The 20,903-nt window shown below is 41.9% G+C and overlaps 1 pseudogene; it reads left to right on the top strand.

The window, feature by feature from the left end:
* Positions 1-5,678: 5,678 nt before the first annotated feature.
* LOC138837300 (uncharacterized protein KIAA1143-like) lies at positions 5,679-6,479 on the top strand (annotated as a pseudogene).
* Positions 6,480-20,903: the final 14,424 nt, after the last annotated feature.

Below are 20,903 nucleotides of genomic sequence, written 5' to 3'. Positions count from 1 at the left end.
AAGTATACATTTAGCTTGATTAGAAAGTGCTAAAAAATTTCCAAATTATTGTACTAGTTGGGGTCCTCATTAAAAAAGATCCCCAAGCTCTGTTCGAGACTGATTAAATGAGAATATTCTAGGAACAAAGGACAGAAAGTTGTGTCTTTAAAAAGCTCCCTGTGTGATTTTTTCCCCGTTTTTTAAAATTTTTTATTTATTTTTATTTTTATTTTATTTTTGTCAGTTGTGGGGCCTGAACTCTGGGCCCGGGCGCTGTCACTGAGCTCTTCAGCTACAGGCTAGCGCTCTACCACTTGAGCCATAGTGCCACTTCAGGCTTTTTCTGATTATGTGGTACTGAAATTGAACCCAAGGCCTCATGCATGCAAGGCAAGCATTCTTCCACTGAGCCACCTTCCCAGCTCCCACCCTGTGTGATTTTAATGTAAGTTCTTATTGTCATGTGGGAAGTACTGGACAATACTTAGTACTTTATTTTCTTTTTCTATCCCGGCTCACTGTTATTCTGACCACCATGTGTAATGGTTGCAAAATTGGAATAGTTGACTAACAGTGACTTAAGCAATAAGAAAATGTATTTATCTCACAAAGAAACTCAGAGACAGATGGCTTCAGGCTTGGCTAATTAGGGCACTCAATATCATCAGATTCAAGTTTTTCTCATTTTCCTCTTTGTGATCTCAGAGTATTTGTTCTGTTCTTGAAATCTTAGCCCTGTGGTATTTGCCTGGCTGGACCAGCTATGGAATGCATGTGCTAACAAAACAATTTCCATGATAGAAAACAGGGATTGGTCTCTGAACATATCTCTTGTATTAGGGAGGAAATTTTTCTTTCCAGAAACTTCCAGAAAACTTCTTCCTAAGTTCCATTGTCCAAAACTGGGTCATGAAGCTAGCCCTAGGTTTAAAGGAGGTGGAGAAAGGGATGTTTTGTGTCCCTTTAGTGGGAAGTACTACCTGCCAGTGAGAAAGAAAAGGCAAAGTGGCTTTTGAATAGATAATCAACAGTGTCTCATAGGAATTGTTCTTAGATTACCTTTAATTGCTAGATGCAATAATTTGTCTTTGCTTTTCCTATACTGGACCTCTCCATGGTGCTTTATATTGCTGCCTTCTTTCTGGAAACTCTTTTTTCAGTTTCTGCTACTCATACTCTATCTCTCTGAACATTTCCTCTCTGAGTTCTTCACTACTTTGTGTGTGTGTGTGTGCGCGTGTACAGGCATGTGCACACACACTCACATTGGTATTGGGGCTTGAACTCAGGGCTTGGGCACTGTCACTGAGGTTAATGCTCTGTTACTTAAGCCACAGATCTACCTTCCTAAACTCTCAGCCTCCTGAATAGCTAGGATTATAGGCGTGAGCCACCAGTGCCTGGCATTCCACTACTCTTTATATGTTGCTATCACCCTGGGTTTTGAGCCAGATTATGACTGGGTACCTTTGAGCATCTAAACTAGGCAATTCATACTAACCATGTGACCAAGACATAATTAATGAAAGCTGTTTGCAATTCAGGTCTTGAAGCTATGGGGCTCCTTTTCCCTGAATTCCTAGTTTCTCTCTGTGTTTTGTCTCTGTCTCTTCTCTTCATTATAGGGCTATTGATCTTAATGATGTCCTCATCAACTTTTTAAGAACAGACTTTTTAAAAATAGGCTTTAAGAAAAAGGTTATTTTAATCTCTCATCAGGTAAATCTAGGTCTTGGAATTAATGGGCCTTTTGCTTTCCCACACATCCAGTCATTTTGGAATATGTACTGAATTGCTACACAAAATAAGCAGGTGATGAATTTAGTGTCCAAAAATTTAAAAAATCAAGGAAAAGAAACCAGAGTTGATTGAGAGCTGGGTGATGGAAAAGTTGAGAAGAACTTGTGACAAGAGAAATGGGATAGGCATGATCAAACTGAGTTTTCAAATGAAACAGTTGAGTTATAGCCTCCCCCATCACTTCCCTGTATGCATGGGACCATAGTTTTGTCAAGCTTATTATTTGTTTTAATTTCAGCATTAGTTTTTAGAGATAATAATGTAAACATAGATTGTAATAGTAGATAGCTTTATAACTCATAACTTTAAAGTTTTAGTGCCTTGGTTTGCACTTGTATTTATTGATTGGGTTGGTGCCAGATAATCTTTTGAAGTGACAGCATTTAGATTTAAATATTGTAATTTTTTATTTTATTATATACAGACATTCTCAGCACCTATAACAATAGTGTTTGGCACATTGGGTGCTGTCTATGAGTTTCTTTTGCTCAAGGTTAGTACTCTACCACTTTCAGCCACAGTGGCACTCTGGTTTTCTAGTGTTTAATTGGAGATAAGAGTCTCACAGTCTTTCCTGCTGGGACTGGCTTCAAACTGCAATCCTCAGATCTCAGCCTCCTGAGTAGCTAGGATTATAGTCATGAGCCATTGGCACCTGACTTTTTTTTTTTTTATTTTTTTTTGGGGGGGTCCAGTCATGGGCCTGAACTCTGGGCCTGCGTGCTGTCCCTCAGCTCTTCAGCTCAAGGCTAGCACTCTACCATTTGAGCCACAGCGCCACTTCCGGCTTTTTTCTTTTTTTTGCTTATGTGGTGCTGAGGAATTGAACCCAGGGCCTCATGCATGCAAGGCAAGCGCTCTACCACTGAGCCACCTTCCCAGCCCCCCTGACTATTTTTATTTATATATATATATATATATATATATAAAATATACACACATATATGTATACACACATATATGTATACACACACACACACACACACACACACACACCAACACACTAAGGCTTGAACTCAGGGCTTCACTGTGTGGCTTGCTTGATCTTGCTCCAATCTTGTAGAGTTGTTTCTTTTCTTTTCTTTTTTTTTTTGCTGGTTTTTTTGGGGATGGAGTCTCATGAACATTTTGGTGTGGGCTGGCTTCAAATTGAGATCCTTCAGATCTCAGCCTCTTGTGTATCTAAGATTTCAGGTATGAATCACTAGCACCCAATTATAAATGTTTAATAAGCATAATTTTGAATAAATGAGTGAAATTTCTCAAACTAGGTTCTAAGACCCTTAGGGATCTTCTATAGTTAGAAATCTTCAGAGTATAGCACTTGATCTTCACACACTAAGAATATCAACTAGTAATTTGATCAGACAGTCTGGACAGGATGTGGGGGTGTTGCCCTTTTTAGAAAATAAAGAGTGAAAGCATAAAGGATTTATGTACATTTTGAAAGGGTGGATGTGCTATGCAAATGAATTGCAAATGTAATGCAAATGACACACAACTGTTTATGCAAATGAGCATCATGTCTTAGAATCAACTGTGGGTTATTCACTTATTTGTCTTCAGAACTGGCTGCAAATATTTCAAAGGCTTGGGATGCATTAATGTGTGTGTATTATAAAGGAGAGGGGTGGGAAGGAGTCTGTGATGTTGTATTCTTGTATCTTGAAGTGGGCAGTATGAAGAAGATAGAAGTTTCATATGGTATACAGCTTAATATGAACTTATTTTGCTGTTGTACTCCAAGAGTTGGCCTTTTGGGAATACTTTGAGGATAGATGTAAGGAAATTTGATTTCTTAGAACCCTTCAAGTTTTTGGCTGCCTCACATTTTCTGTCTCCTCCACCACCCCATTTCATACCATCTGGGCTGTAGCCTATAGGAAAAGAGAAGGAGTCAGAGATCCTTGGTCCTAGGTCCTCACCATGAGGACCACAGAAGAGCTTGAGATAAGAGCTCTTGTAAATCATGTCTGGAGGAGGTTAAGAGCATGGTGTTGAGCTCTGCATTTGCCAACCTCAAGACAAGCAGAATTTTGTTGAATTTCTAGGTCTGTTAGGAAAGAGGGGTGATTATAGAAGAATGAAAGATTTCTGAGAAATATAGCTGTTTAGTCTCATTGCTAGTGATGCAGTACTTACAAAATTGAGTAGCTTACATGGAAATCTAAAGAAAAAAAAATCAATTTTTGTATTTTGGTCAGTCATGGGTCTTGAACTCTGGGCCTGGGTACTGTCCCTGAGCTCTTAACTCAAGGCAAGCACTCTACCACTTGAGCCACAGCGCCTTTTCTGGGTTTTGGTGATTAATTGGAGATAAGAGTCCCGCAAACTTTCCTTCCGGGCTGATTTTGAACTGCGATCCTCAGATCTCAACTTCCTGAGTAGCTAGGATTACAGGTGTAAGCCACTGGTGCCTGGCCAGTCAACTTTTTTTTTTTTTTTTCATGATAAAAATCTGTTCTTCTTTGCCCTTTGTGTGAAAGAAAATTTTTTTGGGGGGGCTGGGAAGGTGGCTCAGTGGTAGAGCACTTGCCTTGCATGCCAGAGGCCCTGGGTTCGATTCCTCAGCACCACATAAGCAAAAAGAAAAAAGCCAGAAGTGGCGCTGTGGCTCAAGTGGTAGAGTGCTAGCCTTGAGCTGAAGAACTGAAGGACAGCGCCCAGGCCAAGAGTTCAGGCTCCATGACCGGACCCCCATCCCCTGTAAAAAAAAAAAAGAAAGAAAATTTTTGGTTATAGACTCTCCTCTGTTGTCTACCTACAAAAATTATTGGAAAAATGAAATAAAAAGACCTCTCACAGATTTATTACTATTTTTTTTTCTGACACTTTTGCAATCAGAGGGTTCAAATATCACATCCTAGCTATATAAACTTGGGCAACTTTATTTTTCTGAAGATCAGTTTCCTCATCTGTAAAGTAGGAATAATAGAAACCTCATAAAGTTGCTATGGGGGGGTTAAGTGAGATAATGCACATAATTAATACAATTCCTGGTTTATGCATTCAATAAATATAATTATTTGAATTGCTAATCTGTGTATTTCCTCCAGAGTTTGCTCATCCTCCATTGGATTACCTCTCCCAGCAAACCATTAACAACTTTCTTTTTGGTTCATGTGGTTCCAGCAAAACTGACTGCATACTTAGCAGAAATAGTACATGTGATTTAGGTTTAAATCAATCAGACCATTCTATCCTCAGACCACAGTAACTGATTCAAGAAAAAAGACATACTAGAATTAGCATACAACCACCAATTCCCCTTGTAAGTATACATACAAGACAATTGAAAACCAGTGTTTAAGCAAAAACTTGTACATAAATGTTCATAGCAACATGATAGCTAAAATGTACAAACAGGGGTTGGGAAGGTGGCTCAATGGTAGACTGCTTGCCTTGCATGCATGAGGCCCTGGGTTCGATTCCTCAGCACCACATAAGCAGAAAAAGCATGAACTGGTGCTGTGGCTCAAGTGGTTGAGCATTAGCCTTGAGCTGAAGAGCTGAGGGACAAAGCCCAGGCCTAGAGTTCAGGCCCCACGACCGACAAAAAATAAAAATAAAGTAATATAAAATATAAAATGTATAAAGAATTCATACATGTTTGATGAATGGACTAAAAATGTGGTTTATCTACACAATAGAATATTTTTCAGCAGTAAGAAGAAATGTGCTACTCAAGAGGCTGAGTTCTGGGGATTGTGGTTTGAAGCCTGCTCAGACAAAAAGCCTATGAGGCTTTTATCTCCAATTAATCAGAGAAGAGCTAGCAGTGGAGGTGTGTCTCAAGTGGTCAAGCACCAGGCTTGAAGGAACAAGCTAGGGACTGCTATCAGGCCCTTAGTTCAAATGTAACACCAGCACAAAAAAAAGAAAAAGAAGAGGAGGCCATGAGCGAGCAGAATCAAGTGTCTTATGGGCTGCCGGCTGAACCCACATTCCTGGCCCTGCTTCAAGGAGTTGGGTGGGTTACAAGGAAGGGCGGTCGTGGAGGGGGGGGGAGAGGGGGAGAGGAGAGAGAGAGACAGACAGAGACAGACAGAGAGGGGGGGGGGAGAAAGAGAGAGAGAGAGAGAGAGAGAGAGAAAAAGCTTTGGCCAGAGAATCCCAGCCACAGATCCCAGATGAAGATGGTGATCACAGTGACAAAGATGACGAACAGCCCCAAGTGGTATTTTGAAAAAGGGAGACCTGACAGCTGAAGAAGTCATGAAAATTAAAGCAGAAATACAGGCTGCCAAAGCTGATGAATAACCAGCTCCAGCTGATGGGAGAATCATGTATCAAAAACCAGAGAAACACACCTCAGGTGAAAAATACTCAGGTTTAACGGCAAGCTCAAAAAGAAGAAAACAAATGAAAATGAAGTAAATATTCAGGACTCAGTTAAAAAGAACTCACAAAAACAAATAAAAAACAGTAGCCTAGGGCTGGGAAGGAGGCTCGGAGGTAGAGCGCTTGCCTTGCATGCCTGAGGCCCTGGGTTCAATTCCTCAGCACCACATAAGCAGAAAAAAAAAACCAGAAGTGGCGCTGAGGCTCAAGTGGTAGAGCGCTAGCCTTGAGCTGAAGAGCTGAGGAACAGCACCCAGGCCCAGAGTTCAGGCCCTACGACCGGACCCAAAAAAACAAAACAAAACAAAAAAAACAGTAGCCTCCTTTCTTTTGGCCATGAAGAAGAAAATGAGTAAGTGTAAATGTTTGGACTTAAAGTCTCCTTTGAAATTATATGAGATTATATGAGGTATTTTTTCAAATAACATTTTTTCTGTCACTTTTAAGATAGCATTTTTTCCTAGTATACTACAAATAGTTATAGAATATTTAGAAAAGACAGGAAAACTTGATAAAACTGATGTGTATTGATCAATACCCGAACTGGAAATTCCAATTTTGTAGATGCTAAATACTATTATTAGAGTGTTTTGTTAGTTCCCTCTCAAAAATAAGGTAAAATAAAAGAATTTACTGTTGATTCATGCTACAAAATGGATAAACCTTGAAAGTTTAATCCTTGCTAGTCAAGAAGCTGAGATCTGAGGATTAAGGTTCAAAGCCAGCCTGCGCAGGAAAGTCTGTAGAATTCTTGTCTCCAGTTAACCAAAAAGCCAACTATGGAGCTGTAGCTCAAGTGGTAAAGTGCATAGCGCTGAGGCCCTGAGTTCAAGCCCCAGGACCAGAACACACACACACACACACACACACACACACACACACACACACACACACACACACACACACACACACACACACACACACACACACACACACACACACACACACACACACACACACACACACACACACACACACACACACACACACACACACACACACACACACACACACACACACACACACACACACACACACACTTCAGGGGCTGGGAAGGTGGCTCAGTGGTAGAGCGCTTGCCTTGCATGCATGAGGCCCTGGGTTCGATTCCTCAGCACCACACAATCAGAAAAAAAAAGCCGGAAGTGGCGCTGTGGCTCAAGTGGTAGAGCGCTAGCCTTGAGCTGAAGAACTGAGGGACAGCACCCAGGCCCAGAGTTCAAGCCTCATGACTGGACCCAAAAACAAACAAACAAACAAAAAAGAACCAAAATCCATCACACAAAAAACTAAAAAAAAAGTCAAGAGAAAGAAGGCCATAAATAGGATTCCATTTATATGAAATATCCAGAATAGGCTAATCTATGGAGACAGAAAATGGATTAGTGGTTTCCAGGGACTAGAGTAACTATTACTAGGCAGAGGATTTCTCTTTGGGGTAATGAAAATGTTCTAAAATTAGATAGTAATGGTAATGTACAACATTGGAAGATACTATGGAAGATACTAAGAACACTGAATCACATACTTTTTTTTTGAGACAAGGTATTATGCTATAGCCCAGGCTTGTACTCTGCATCCTCCTACCTCAGTCTCCTGTGTACTGGATTATAGGTATGTACCACCATGTCCAGATTGAATTACATATTTTTAAAAGATGATGAATTTTATGATATAAATATATGTATTGACTAAAGAAAACCTGAGCAACAAAGAATGGACACCAAGCCAGATGCCAGTGGCTCACATCTACAATCCTAGCTACTCAAGTGGCTGAGATCTGAGGATTGCATTTCAAAGCTAGCTTGGGCAGAAAAGTCCATGAGACTCTTATTTCCAATTATCTAGCAAAAAGCCGGAAGTGGAGCAGTGGCTTAAGCGGTAAAAACTAAGGGATAGCATTGAGTAATAAAGCTAAGTGACAGTGTCTGGGCCCTTAGTTCAATCCTTAGTAGCTGCACTGGAAAAAACAAAGAAAAGTACCTGACTCAAGCAGATCAATAGGAACTAATAAAACCCAATCCCATCCCTTGCAGTCATTAGAGCAGCAAACTAGTTCTTTTTTTTTTTTTTATTGTGAAATACTGTACAGAGGGGTTACAATTACATGGGCAAGATAATGAGTATATTTCTTATCAAGCATTGTAGCCTCCTCCTTTGTTTCCCCTTCCCATCCCATCCTTCCCCTTACCCCCCCCCCCCCCCCCCGCAAACTAGTTCTTTTCTTGTATTATCTAACCTGAAAGAATATAAATATAGGACTAGGAAGGTGGCTTAGTGGTAGAGTGCTTGCCTTGCATACATGAGGCCCTGGGTTCGATTTCTCAGTACCACATAAACAGAAAAAGCCGAAGTGGTGCTGTGGCTCAAGTCCTTGAGCTGAAGAGCTGAGGGACAGTGTTCAGGCCCAGAGTTCAGGCCCCATGACCAAAAAAAAAAAAAAGAGTATGAATATAAGATAATGCCTGACTGGCCTTGCTATGTGTACAGTATGAGACTGAGTTACCCACCTCAGTTGAAAGCAGAGCTAAGAAATGGAGAAACACTGGTTATACACTGGAGCTCCAATGACTACATGTCCCAGTTTGCCTTGGGCTTTGCTGTTTCTTTTCTCTTTCTTTCTTTCTTTTTTTTTTTTTGTTGGTCATGGGTCTTGAATTCTGGACTTGGGTGCTGTCCCTGAGCTCTTCAGCTCAAGGTGAGTGAGCGCTCTACCACTTGAGCCACAGCAAGGCTTCTGGTTTTCTGGTGGTTTACTGAAGATAAAAATCTCACAGGCTTTCCTGTCCAGACTTGCTTTGAACTGTGATCCTCAAATCTCAGCCTCCTAAGTAGCTAGGATTACAGGCATGCGCCACTGGCGTTGGTGACTTTGCTGGTTTTAATGTTAAAAAAAAAAAATCTATGCATATTGTTGGTCTCCCTGGTTGACCTTTCAATCTATCTCTGCTCTACCACTTGAGCCACAGCACTATTTCTGGTTTTCTGAGCGGTTTATTGGAGATAGACACTATTCTGCTTAGCTATTGCTAGGTTATAGATTTTAGTGGTCTAAGACAGGGTTTAGCAAACATGTGCTAGATCCAGTTCGTACCCTTAGTTTTGTTGTTGAGATAGTCTTATTTATGTTGCCTAGCCTGGGCTTATACTTGTGATCCTCCTGCTGTGGCCTCCCTGGTGATGGATTACAGGTCTGTGGCATGTTATCACCACACCTGACCTTAAAAAAAAAAAATTTAGTGGGTTATAGAACAAAGCAAAAGAAAACAGAGCCAACTAGGGCTGGGAAGGTGGCTCAGTGGTAGAGTGCTTGTCTTGCATGCATGAGGCCCTGGGTTCGATTCCTCAGCACCACATAAGCAGAAAAAAGCCGGAAATGGCGCTGTGGCTCAAGTGGTAGAGCGCTAGCCTTGAGCTGAAGAGCTGAGGGACAGCGCCCAGGCCCAGAGTTCAGGCCCCACGACTGGGTCAAAAAAAAAAAAAAAAAGAAAAGAAAAGAAAAGAAAAGAAAACAGAGCCAACTAAATAAAAACAATAAATAAAAAGAAACAACACACAAGAACAATATGTGACAGAGATGGTGCATGGCCTCCAAAGCCCAAAATATTTACTACTTGGCTCATTATAGGAAAAGTTTGTTAACCATACTCTAAAATAAGCATTTTGTTATAGCACATAAGTCTGTGAGATAATAACTCAGAAGGATTGACTGGGCAATTCTTCTATCTATATAAGATGTTGTCTAGGCCCTCTAAGGGCATTTGCCTGGAGGACAATCTGGTCGGAAGGATCCAAGAAGCCTTCACTCATACGTTTGGAACTTTGATAGGAGACCTGAAGGCTGGGCTCAGGTGGACTCAGCAGGCCCTTCTTTCTCTTTATCTTGCCCCTTTACCAGTGTGGTTGCAGTTATTATAGAGGCTAAGGGCTCTAAGAGACCAAAGTAGAAACTCTTAAAGGCTAAGCTTATATTGAGATGACTTTTTTTTTTCTGTATTCTATTGGTCACAGGTCTGCCAAGCTTCAAAAGGAAAGGAAATATACACTGTCTCTTGATGACCTGTGAGGCAAGGAATTTGAGGTCATCTTTAATCTACCTCAGGACTGTCTCTTCATTCATGATTGTATCCCTAGCTTGTATCACAGCACCTGTCACATGAACTCAATACATTTGTTAATAGGACACACCATGATAGGTGGAGTCTGACCTATTTTAATGTAAAAGTGTTAAATTTGGAGCAAAATCAAAGCTGACGTCTTCTTGGACCCTTAGGGAGCTCTCCATGCCACGTGTTCCATTTTGAAGCTGCCATGTACCCAGCGCTATGTTGTATCAGCACATTTGAACATCAGTTTCCATTTTGGTTAATGAAAGGCTATAAATCTACACATCACAAAATTAAATGGCATAAAGGATATGAGAAAGCTTTATAAAGTATAATGTTCTTTTAAATGATAAGTTATTATTGTCAGTGTGGGGAGCAAACAAAGTCAGCGGCTCTGGATCACCCATTCTGGAGATGGCCCCTCAACCTTACTCCAGTTTCCAGCTCTCAACCCTGCCTGTTTCTGAAAAGCAGGTGTTAGGAGAATGAAGCAGAGGTCCTATGGCTCTAGTTCAAGCTACAGAAGATTTATTTCCCTATGGTGACTCTAATGATGGTTCCATGGGACTCATAATTCTTTAATGATCTTGTGCCAGTGCTTCCTACCCTGGGCTCTCTACAGAGGCTGTGAGGAAATAGGAAGCCACAATAGCTAAACAAGTAAGAATGATTAGTGGCATGTGGCCAGTCCCTTGTCACTTGATTCAGCCTATTGTATGCTCCAACATATGGAGTAATAAAGATGCTTCTGAAAAAAGTCATATTCAACTTGTCATCCTTACCTGGCTCAGGGAATGCAGTATTTTTCTTTTCCTAAAAAAGCCTCCAAAACCTTCTGTCCCAGTGACACTCATACTTCTGCTCTGAGTCTCCCTCCTTCTTTCTCTCTCGTGGGAGGATTTGCTAACCTGAGTGATAAACAAAAGCTCCTAGACAGCCTGGATGTAATATATGTGTGTGTGTGTGTGTGTGTGTGTGTGTGTGTGTGTGTGTGTGTTTGTGTATTGTGTGTATAGTTCTGGCAGTGAGATCATTACTTGGAATGTGAAGTAGCTATATAAAGTAGCTATATAAAGCATCTAAGTATACACATGTATATTTGTGTATAATTTAACTTTTCTCAGCCTCTAGTATGTAACATGGCCAATAGATATGGAAAAGTATTAATTCTAATTTATAGTATGTATTTAGCATTTTTACTGCACTTAGTTGAGTGCTTTTTCTCCCCTTCTTTTCTCTTTTTCTTGGTGATAGGGATTGAACTCAGGGCCATGTGTATGCTATAAAGTGCTCTACCACTTAAGCTATAATCCCAGACCTTTTAACTTTTTGATTTTGAGAAAGGGTCTCCCTGCTACTGTTTTTTTTTTTTTTATTTTTTTTATGCTGGTCCTGGGGCTTGAATTCAAGGCCTGGGCACTGTCCCTGAGCTGCTGTTGCTTAAGGTCAGCATTCTGCTACTTGAGCCACAGTGCCACTTCCAGCTTTTTCTGAGTAGTTTATTGGAGATAAGTGTCATGGACTTTTCTGCTTGGGCTAGCTTCAAACCATGATCCTCAGATCTTAGCTTCCTAAGTAGCTAAGATTTCAGGCATGAGCCACTAGTTCCTAGTGCTCTCTGAACTCTGGGCCTGGGTGCTGTCCCTCAGCTCTTCAGCTCAAGGCTAGCGCTCTAACACTTGAGCCACAGTGCTGGTTTTCTAGTGTTTTATTGGAGATCAGAGTCTCATGAACTTTCCTGCCTGGGATGGCTTTGAACTTCAATCCTCAGATCTCAGCCTCCTGAGTAGCTAGGATTATAGGTATGAGGCACCCGTGCCCAGCTTTTGCCACTCTTTTTTTTGTTTGTTTGTTTTTGGGTCTGGTCATGGGGCCTGAACTCTGGGCCTGGGCACTGTCCCTCCGCTCTTCAGCTCAAGGCTAGCGCTCTACCACTTGAGCCACAGCACCACTTCTGGCTTTTTTCTTTTTGCTTATGTGGTGCTGAGGAATTGAACCCACGGCCTCAGGCATGCAAGGCAAGCGCTCTACCACTGAGCCACCTTCCCAGCCCCTCTGCTACTTTTTTTTTAAAGCTGACCTTGAATTTGGGATTTTCCACCTTCCTCTTCCCCAGTAGCTAGGATTACAGATGTGAACCACCATACCTAGTGGGAGCCACTGGCACCAGGCTCCAACTCCACATTTTAATTTCAGACACTCTACTGACAATGGCTATTCTCCATAGAAGTTCTCCCAAAACTTTGTTGTTTAGGACTCTTTTTCTAGGACAAGGTTAGAGGTGGGAAAGGGTCTCCCCCACAAAGAGTTTAGTTAGTAAAAATCAAGTAAAGGCTACTCAGGAGAGTAAGCAGTGGAATCTAGAAACCTGTTGTTCTTCATGTGGTCAGGAATCAGCTGGTTTTTGTTGTTGTTGTTGTTTTGTTTTGTTTTTTATCAGTCATGGGGCTTGAACTCGGCCTGGGCGTTGTCCCTGAGCTCTTCAGCTCAAGGAAAGTGCTCTACCACTTGAGCCATAGCACCACTTCTGGCTTTTTCTGTTTATGTGGTGCTGAGGAATTGAACCTTGGGCCTCATGAATGAAAGGCAAGAACTCTACCACTGAGACACCTTCCCAGGCCCACATCAGCTGTTTTGTATTGTTCCTACTCACCTTTTTCTATTCCTGTTTGGCAGTTTGTCAGATGGTAATTGGTTTGTTTGAAACAAATCAGACCCTCAGAGAGTGGTGGCTTATAGGAGGGCTGGACTGGGTTATGGCAAGATCCCAGACTCTCCCCTGGGTTTTTCTATTCTTTTTTTTACAATTCTCATAATTAGTATTTATTAAGTGCACCCTGGTCTATGCTCCCCCCCACAGGAACATCCCAAAGATAAAGTCCTTGCATGGCCTCAGATAAGTGTAGTCTCTATAGCAGGTGTTCTTACCTTGAGGAAATCCATGAGAAAACCTCTGGAGGTTATGTTTGCAGTTTTATGTGTTGCTTTAAGCATTTCCAGAGGAAAGAAGTGCAACAGTGTCTTGAGAATCTCAAAAGGTCTAGAACTGAAAATGGGCCTCAGAACCCAGACATTCCAAAATCTATCCTCTCCCTTTCCCCCTTTCTCTTTTAGCAGTGCTGATGGGTTTTTCTATTCTTGACTGCTGTGCTGGCATGGTCAGTTTCTGGGCCCACCATGCCCGGTATCTCCTTGAAGCAGACACCACCAGCCTTTCTGTAGCTCTGTGGAAGTGGTCTTGGCTTTATGTGGGGGTAGGAAAAGTTTAGTTGAGGGAGTAGATCCACATGAGCTGTGTATGCTACAACAGCCCTTACAACATGGCCTGGTTTTTAGGGCTTTCTCAAGTGTAAGGGATGAAGAGATTACATTGAACTACCAAAATCAATCTGTCTTGTGCCAAATTTGGAATGTAGAGTTCCACAGTCTCAACCAGTCAGACATCTTGGTGTGATTGAGATGACAGGAATGAGAGAAGAGTCATCTGAGTAAGAGAGATAAGCAAGTGGACTGCCTTCAGTGGAGTGGTGGGATAAGAAAAAAAAATTTTTTTTTTGTCCGATCATGGGGCCTGAACTCTGGGCCTGGGCGCTGTCCCTCAGCCCTTCAGCTCAAGGCTAGCTCTCTACCACTTGAGCCACAGTGCCACTTCCGGCTTTTTTTTTCTGCTTATGTGGTGCTGAGGAATCGAATCCAGGACCTCATGCATGCAAGGCAAGCACTCTACCACTGAACCACCTTCCCAACCCAAGAAAAAAAAATCTTTTATTGCATGAAGGTAATGTATTTTTAATTTAGGCCTGGCATTTTATCTATTTATTCTTGGCCACTTCATCACATATGGAGCACATACATTTGATGTAATGAAGTTAAGATTGTTACTTTGCCATGATTATATAGTAGCTAGAAACCTGCTTATATGTGGAAAGTTTGATGAACTGTATTGATTAGATGGTAATTATAGTTGTAATTCCCACCCCCTGCAAGAAAGTAGCTTGTCTTTAGGCTACCTTTGTTCCAGCTCTAGTGCTCATCTTTGTGTTTTTACAAATCAGCCCTTTGTTAGGACAAGCCTGAACTGCTCTGTATGATAAAAAGGTGAAGAATTTGAAAGCCTTAAGGACAATGCAGAATAGGATGATGCAAACTATCTTACTGGATGTGTATAAGGAAAAGGACAGATAAAACCTTGACTTATGGTAGAGATAGAGGTGAGAGGACTTGGGAGAGACAATTCCCTTTTTTGCTGTGGGGTATGTGATGCTTCAGGAAGTTCTGCTTCTCACACTGATGATTTCATAGATATTAGTTTTTCATAGGAATTGGAGGGTGTGGTATCTCTCACCTAGGTTCTTCATCTGTCCTCAGTGTGGTTTCCTTATGGTCTCCCTCCCCTTCCCTTCCGTATCCTCCCTTACCCTCTCCTTCCCCTCCTTTTCCCTCTCCTTCTCTCTGCCTTGCCTTCCTGTTGGAGACCCGAAACCTGCCTGAGAATGCTCTGGCCTCTTTCAAACACTTAATTAACAAGTAGCCGTTCTCAGAAATTCCCAGGTGCACATTTAGATAACTTCCTATAACAAACTACATCTGGCCAGCCATAAAACTTATCTTATCTCCGGCCCTGAGCAAACGGCGCCTGGCTAACCATAAAAGAAATCACAGGAGATACCTTTAAGAGGAGCACAATGGCCAAAAGGATAAGCACGACGCATCCCTGACCCTGGGACTCCTCACCCTTGCTTCTGCAAAGTTTTTTTTTTCTTTTTTCTTTCCCTTCCCCTGTCCCTTCGGGTATTTAAACCCTGCCTCACTTTAATAAAGCAGACCTTGACGCGACTCAGAATGGCTCTGTCTTTCTTTATGCGCTTGGTCTCGATCCTCTCTCGCCCCCCTTGGTTCTTTTAGGAGGTGCCCCCTCGGATCCCCCACAAAATTACCTGGCCTGCTGGACGGGTCACCTTCCCATCCTCTTTCCGAACTGTCACTCTGCCACTTGAACCACACCCCCACTTACAGCTTTTTACTGGTTAATTCACAGATTTGTCTGCCTGGGCTGGTGTTGAACTAAGAGTCTCAATCTCAGCCACCCCTGTAACTAGGATCATAGGCATTAGCCACTATCATTCAGCTTCCTTTTTTTCTTTTCTCTTCCTTCCTTCCTTCCTTCCTTCCTTCCTTCCTTCCTTCCTTCCTTCCTTCCTTCCTTCCTTCTTTCTGACAAGGGTTTCACTATGTAGCCCAGGCTGACCTTGAATTGGTGATACTTCTGCCTCAGTCTCCCAAGTGCTGAGATTACAGGCATGATCCACTACATCTGGCTTTCAGATTGGCTTTAAAGACTACTCTTTATGTTTATGCTTGCATGTTCAACTCTATATGGCAAATTGTGTAATTCTGTAATTAACAGACCTATGGCAAAGTGTATATTGTTGGATGACAGTGTTCATGTATGTGAATATGGAATATTTTAAGAATTGTGTACTGTGTAGGCATATCTGTGTGCTATATGTGCCTGAATGTGTAAACTGTAGTCAGGAGTGTGGGTGTTTGTTTCAGAATATAGGGCTTGTGTCAGACTATATTTTCCATGAGAAGCTGCCATGATACAGCCCATCCATCATATTCTCTTTATAATGGGAAGTTGACATCCTCCCACAGAGAGGTGGGCCCTCTTTGCTCTCCTTGTGTGGGCAGACCTTGTGACTCCCTCAACCAAAAGAGTATGGCAGCAGTGATGCTACATGACTTCTGAGGCTACAGCATAAAGTGACATGCACTTTTATGACTTGTTCTCACAGAATGCTCATTCTTGGAAACCAGTCACCAAAATGTCTTATTTTGTTCCCTGTGAAACTCATGTTGAAATTCAAAAGGATTGAGAAGTGGGCCCTAAAGCTGGGCACTGGTAGCTTACTCCTGTAATCATAGTTACTCAGGAGGTTGAGATCTGAGGATCACTGTTTGAAGCCAGCCCAAGACAGGAAAGTCGGGGAGGCTCTTTTCTCCAATTAACTCCTCAAAAGCTGGAAGTGGATCTGTGGCTCAAATGGCACAATGTTGGACTTGAGCAAAATAGCTGAAGGATTGCATCCAGGATAAGTTGAAGTCATAATACCAACACACATATGCACACACATTCAAAGAGATGGGGCCTATAAGAAATGTTAGGTTCCACGGGCTGGGAAGGTGGCTCAGTGGTAAAGCGCTTGCCTTGCATGCCTGAGGCCCTGGGTTCAATTCCTCAGCACCACATAAGCAAAAGCAAAAGCCAGAAGTGGTACTGTGGCTCAAGTAGTAAAGCGCTAGCCTTGAGCTGAAGAGCTGAGGGACAGTGTCCAGGCCCAGAGTTCAGGCCCCACGACTGGACCCCCCCCCCCAAAAAAAAAGAAATGTTAGGTCCTGAGGCCTTCACCCTCATGAATAGATTAGTGTCATTACTGAGGGAATAGGTTAATTTTTTTTTTTGTTTTGTATTTTTGGGTCTGGTCGTGGGGCCTGAACTCTGGGACTGGGCACTGTGCCTCAGCTCTTCAGTTTAAGGCTAGCGCTCTACCACTTGAGCCACAGCGCCACTTCCGGCTTTTCTTTTTGCTTATGTGGTGCTGAGGAATCGAACCCAGGGCCTCAGGTCAGGCATACAAGGCAAGCGCTCTACCACTGAGCCACCCTCCCAGCCCCAGGTTAGTTTTTTTGAGAGTGAAAATCCATCATCTCTTGTTCTGCTCTTTCACACATTCTCAGTTGCCCTTCCACTGTGGAATAATACAGCCTGAAGGATATCACTAGATGTCTTTAATCTTGGACTTGTCAGCTTTCAATACCATAGCTGAATAAAATTTTGTCCATTAGAAATTAATCCAGCCTGCCAGGTGCCAGTGGCTCACGCTTGTAATCCTAGCTACCAGTGGCTGAGATCTGAGGGTCACGGTTCAAAGCCAGCCCGGGCAGGAAAGTCCGTGAGACTCTTATCTCCAGAAAATTGGAAGTGGCTCTGTGGCTTAAATGGCAGAGCACTTGTCTTGAACTGAAGAGCTCAGGGACAGCGCCCAGGCCCAGAGTTCAAGCCCCTTGACCACTACCAAAAAAAAAAGAAAGAAAGAAAGAAAGAAATTATCCAGTCTGTAGCATTCTGATATAGCAATACAAAATGGACTAAAAGTCCAAGCAGTTACATGGAGAGGCCACTTTTCAGTATCCTGGCTAACCATAGCAGCTGATATTCCAGGTGACAGCCAGCACCAACTGCCAGCCCATCCTTAAGCATGTTGAATTAGTCAAGCCATCCCAATTCTGATAGTGTATGAAACAGAGTAGTGGATTTTTCCCTGGAAAATCCTGCCCAAACTGCTAAATAAATTAATGTTTTTTTAAGGTACTAAATTTGAGGATGCTTTGTTATGCAATGATGGATAACTAGAACATGGATATAGCTGTGTCTTCCTTGAGTGTGTGTCTTCCTGTGGTTCCATGCCTTTGTGGGTACCTATAGCAGGTGCATAGTCTCAGACATCTGTGTACACAAATAGGTATGTGGTTGAAGTTGTTTCTGGAGACAGTCAGGGATCTTGAAGCTTTGCTTTGGCCTCATTGTGGTGGTGTTTGGTGAGAACACTTTGAAATCTTGTCTGTCTTCTGAATCTCTTCAGTGTTTTTCCTTTGAACCATAAAAAGTCTTTTTAGCTGAGAGCTGATACAACTTAAATTTACTGACTTTTCTCTGGTCCAAACCCTTTAGCACCGCCAAGGTCTTCTAGCAGTTGGGCTGCTGCCATCTAGAGCCATCACATCCCTTTCACAAGGACTGAAGTTGTTGAATCTCCCTCCCTCCTTCTCTGCCTTTGAGGTCTTCAGAAATCAAGCAGAGCAGAGAAATATGCAGTCATTGGAGTTGTTGAAGTCTGTTGAGGGGGAAAGACCTAGAATTCTTGACTTGTACCAGTGAAACGGCTGATACTGGCTTTTTGTGCCAAGGGGAAAGTCATCTAATCTCTACCATGCCTTGGATATTCCGTCTGAGTACTGGCCAGGCAGTGGAGGATCCCTGGTTCAGAAAATGAGCACTTCTTCTTTTTTTGCTGTTGTTTTTGTTGTTTTAAATGCCCCTTAGCTTTTTGCTTGATTTAGTTCTACTGGGACTGCTCTTGCCCTTGCTTTGCCTTCTAGGACCTCTAAAATATAATTGCCCATGACAACTTTCTTCAGTGACGGAAATGTTCTGTGATCTTCACTGTCCAATATGGTAGCTAATAGCCATACAGCAACAGCATAGTTCTAAATATCTCAGAAAAGAGAATTTTTGATAAATGTGAAAGTGGGGGACATAATCTGCCCATCTACCTCACAGAAGTATCTGGAACAAACACCACAATGTGAAAGTGTAGTGTGAACAGAGTGGGCTTATACTTAGAGTTTTTTGTTAATAGTTCTATAAAATGGCACTTGCTGGGCTGTTGTTATTTATATCTCTGTGTTGTTTTTTTAATTTGACCCTAAGCTCTTTGAGGTAAGTACCAAGCAGGACTGTTTCACAGCTGCATATCCATGGCCACACCACCATTCTTGAATTTTGGTTGTTAATTGGAGATAAGAGTTTCAGCAACTTTTTTGCCTAGACTAGCTTTGAACCATGAATCTTATATTTCAGTCCCTTGAATAGTTAATATTACAGGTGTGAGACACCTGTAGCTGGCTCAGACTGGTAATTTAAAAACAACATAAATTCACTGCTTACAGTTCTAGCAGATATAAAGTCCAAAATCAAGTTGTCAATAGGTTCAGCATCCAGTAATAGTCAGTTTTTCATTGCTGTATAAATGATGAAGAGAAACAATTTAAAGGAGGATGGATTAATTTTGGCTCACATTTTCAGAGGTTTAGTCCACAGTCAATTGGCTCTATTGCTATTAGGTCCATGGTAAGGCAGAACATCATGGAGGAAGGACATGGCAGAGGAAAGATGTTTAACTCATAGCAGCTAAGAAGCAAAGGGAGATGAAGAGGAGGGGACAGGAGACAAGAAGCCCCTTCAAAGGAAAATTTCCAGTGATCTACTAGCTTGAACCAGCCTCCCATTCTAATGCTCTACCAGCTTTCTTCCAAAATTGTTCTCACCTGGGGACCACACTGAACACATGAGCTTTTAGGGGATATGCTATACACAAAAAATAACAGGTCAATACTTGCTGTCTGCTTCAAAGATGGCCCCTTGTTTTTGTGATCTCACATATCAAAAGAGGCAAAGAAGATCCCTTCAACTTCTTTGATAAAAAGCACTAATCTGGGGCTTTTGATATGGCTAAAGGGCCCCAGCACTAATTTCATTCTCCAAAACCCCATCTCATAATATTAATACATTGGTTATTAGATTCCAATGTATTGATTTTTTTTTTTTTTTTTTTTTTGGTGGTGGTGGTGAAGGGATATCAACATTAGGCTATGGCAGGTTTTTTTTTTTTCTTTCTTTTTATTTCTTGCTTGGTATTAGGACTTGAACTGTGGGCCTGGGCACTGTCCCTGTGCTCTTCGGCTCAAGGCAAGTGCTCTACCACTTGAGCCACAGTGTCACTTCCGGTTTCTGGTGGTAAATTGGAGATAAAGAGTCTAATGGACTTTCTGCCTGGGCTGGCTTCGAACCACAATCCTCAGGTCTCAGCCTCCTGAGTAGCTAGGGTTATAGGCATGAGCCACCAGTGCCCAGCTGTGGCAAGGTTTTTTTAAGGATTGGGATTTGGATGCCCTCCAAATATCTGAGCTGGTTGTGTCTGTTGTAAAGAGGAAGCCAAGTCCTATGAGTGCTGGTGGCTCAGTGTTCAGTTGGACTTTTCTCTTTGCCCTTGCATTCATTTATTCACTCTAAGAAGTGAGCATATTCTACCAAGTGCTGGTGGCTCATGCTTGTAATTGTAGTTGGTTGGGAGGCTAATATCTGGGGATTTCAATTTTAAGCTATCTAAGGCAAAAAAGTCCATGAGACTCTTACCTCCAGTTAAGCGGTAAAAAAGCCAAAAGTGGAGTTGTGGCTTAAGTAGTAGAGTGCCAGTCTTGAGCAAAAAAGCTAAGGGAGAGTGCCCTGGCTCTAAGTTCAAGATATTATACTCTCTCTCTCTCTCTCTCTCTCTCTCTCTCTCTCATACACACACACACAGAGATTATATTAAATTCTCCTTTCTCTATCTCTCTGTTGCTGAATTTAGGGCCTTGTGCTTACTGGATAGGTGCTCTACCTCTTGAATCATGACTCCAGTTTGAGCATATCCTATTTTTAAGGATGTTACTCTTGTAGTACTTACTTATTAGTATCTGTTTTATAACTTGTGCCAGGCTCACAATTGTAATTAATGTGTTCATTCTGTAATTTATCATTCATGCACTAGATATTTATTCAACATTTTATTCTTCTCAAGATACACTCCCTGACTTGCAATAGTTTTATGATTTTTTACTTTATGATGATGCAAAAGTGATCCACATTTAATAGAATACTTCTTCAAATTTTGACTATTGATTGAGGTACTGGTGCAGTCACCAGTAATTCTAGTTTCTAGAATTGTAACTCTAGCTACTCTGTAATCCTAGCTACTCTGGAGATGGAGATCTAAGAATTGAAGTTCAGAGACAGTCTGGTAAGAAAAGTCTGTAAGACTCTCATCTCCAATTAAGTACCAAAAATCTGGA

Source organism: Dipodomys merriami, unplaced genomic scaffold (genome assembly GCF_024711535.1).
Source record: "Dipodomys merriami isolate MVZ:Mamm:240054 unplaced genomic scaffold, mDipMer1.0.p SCAF_27, whole genome shotgun sequence".
Classification (NCBI taxonomy): domain Eukaryota; kingdom Metazoa; phylum Chordata; class Mammalia; order Rodentia; family Heteromyidae; genus Dipodomys; species Dipodomys merriami.
This window is presented reverse-complemented; position numbering and strand designations above follow the sequence as displayed.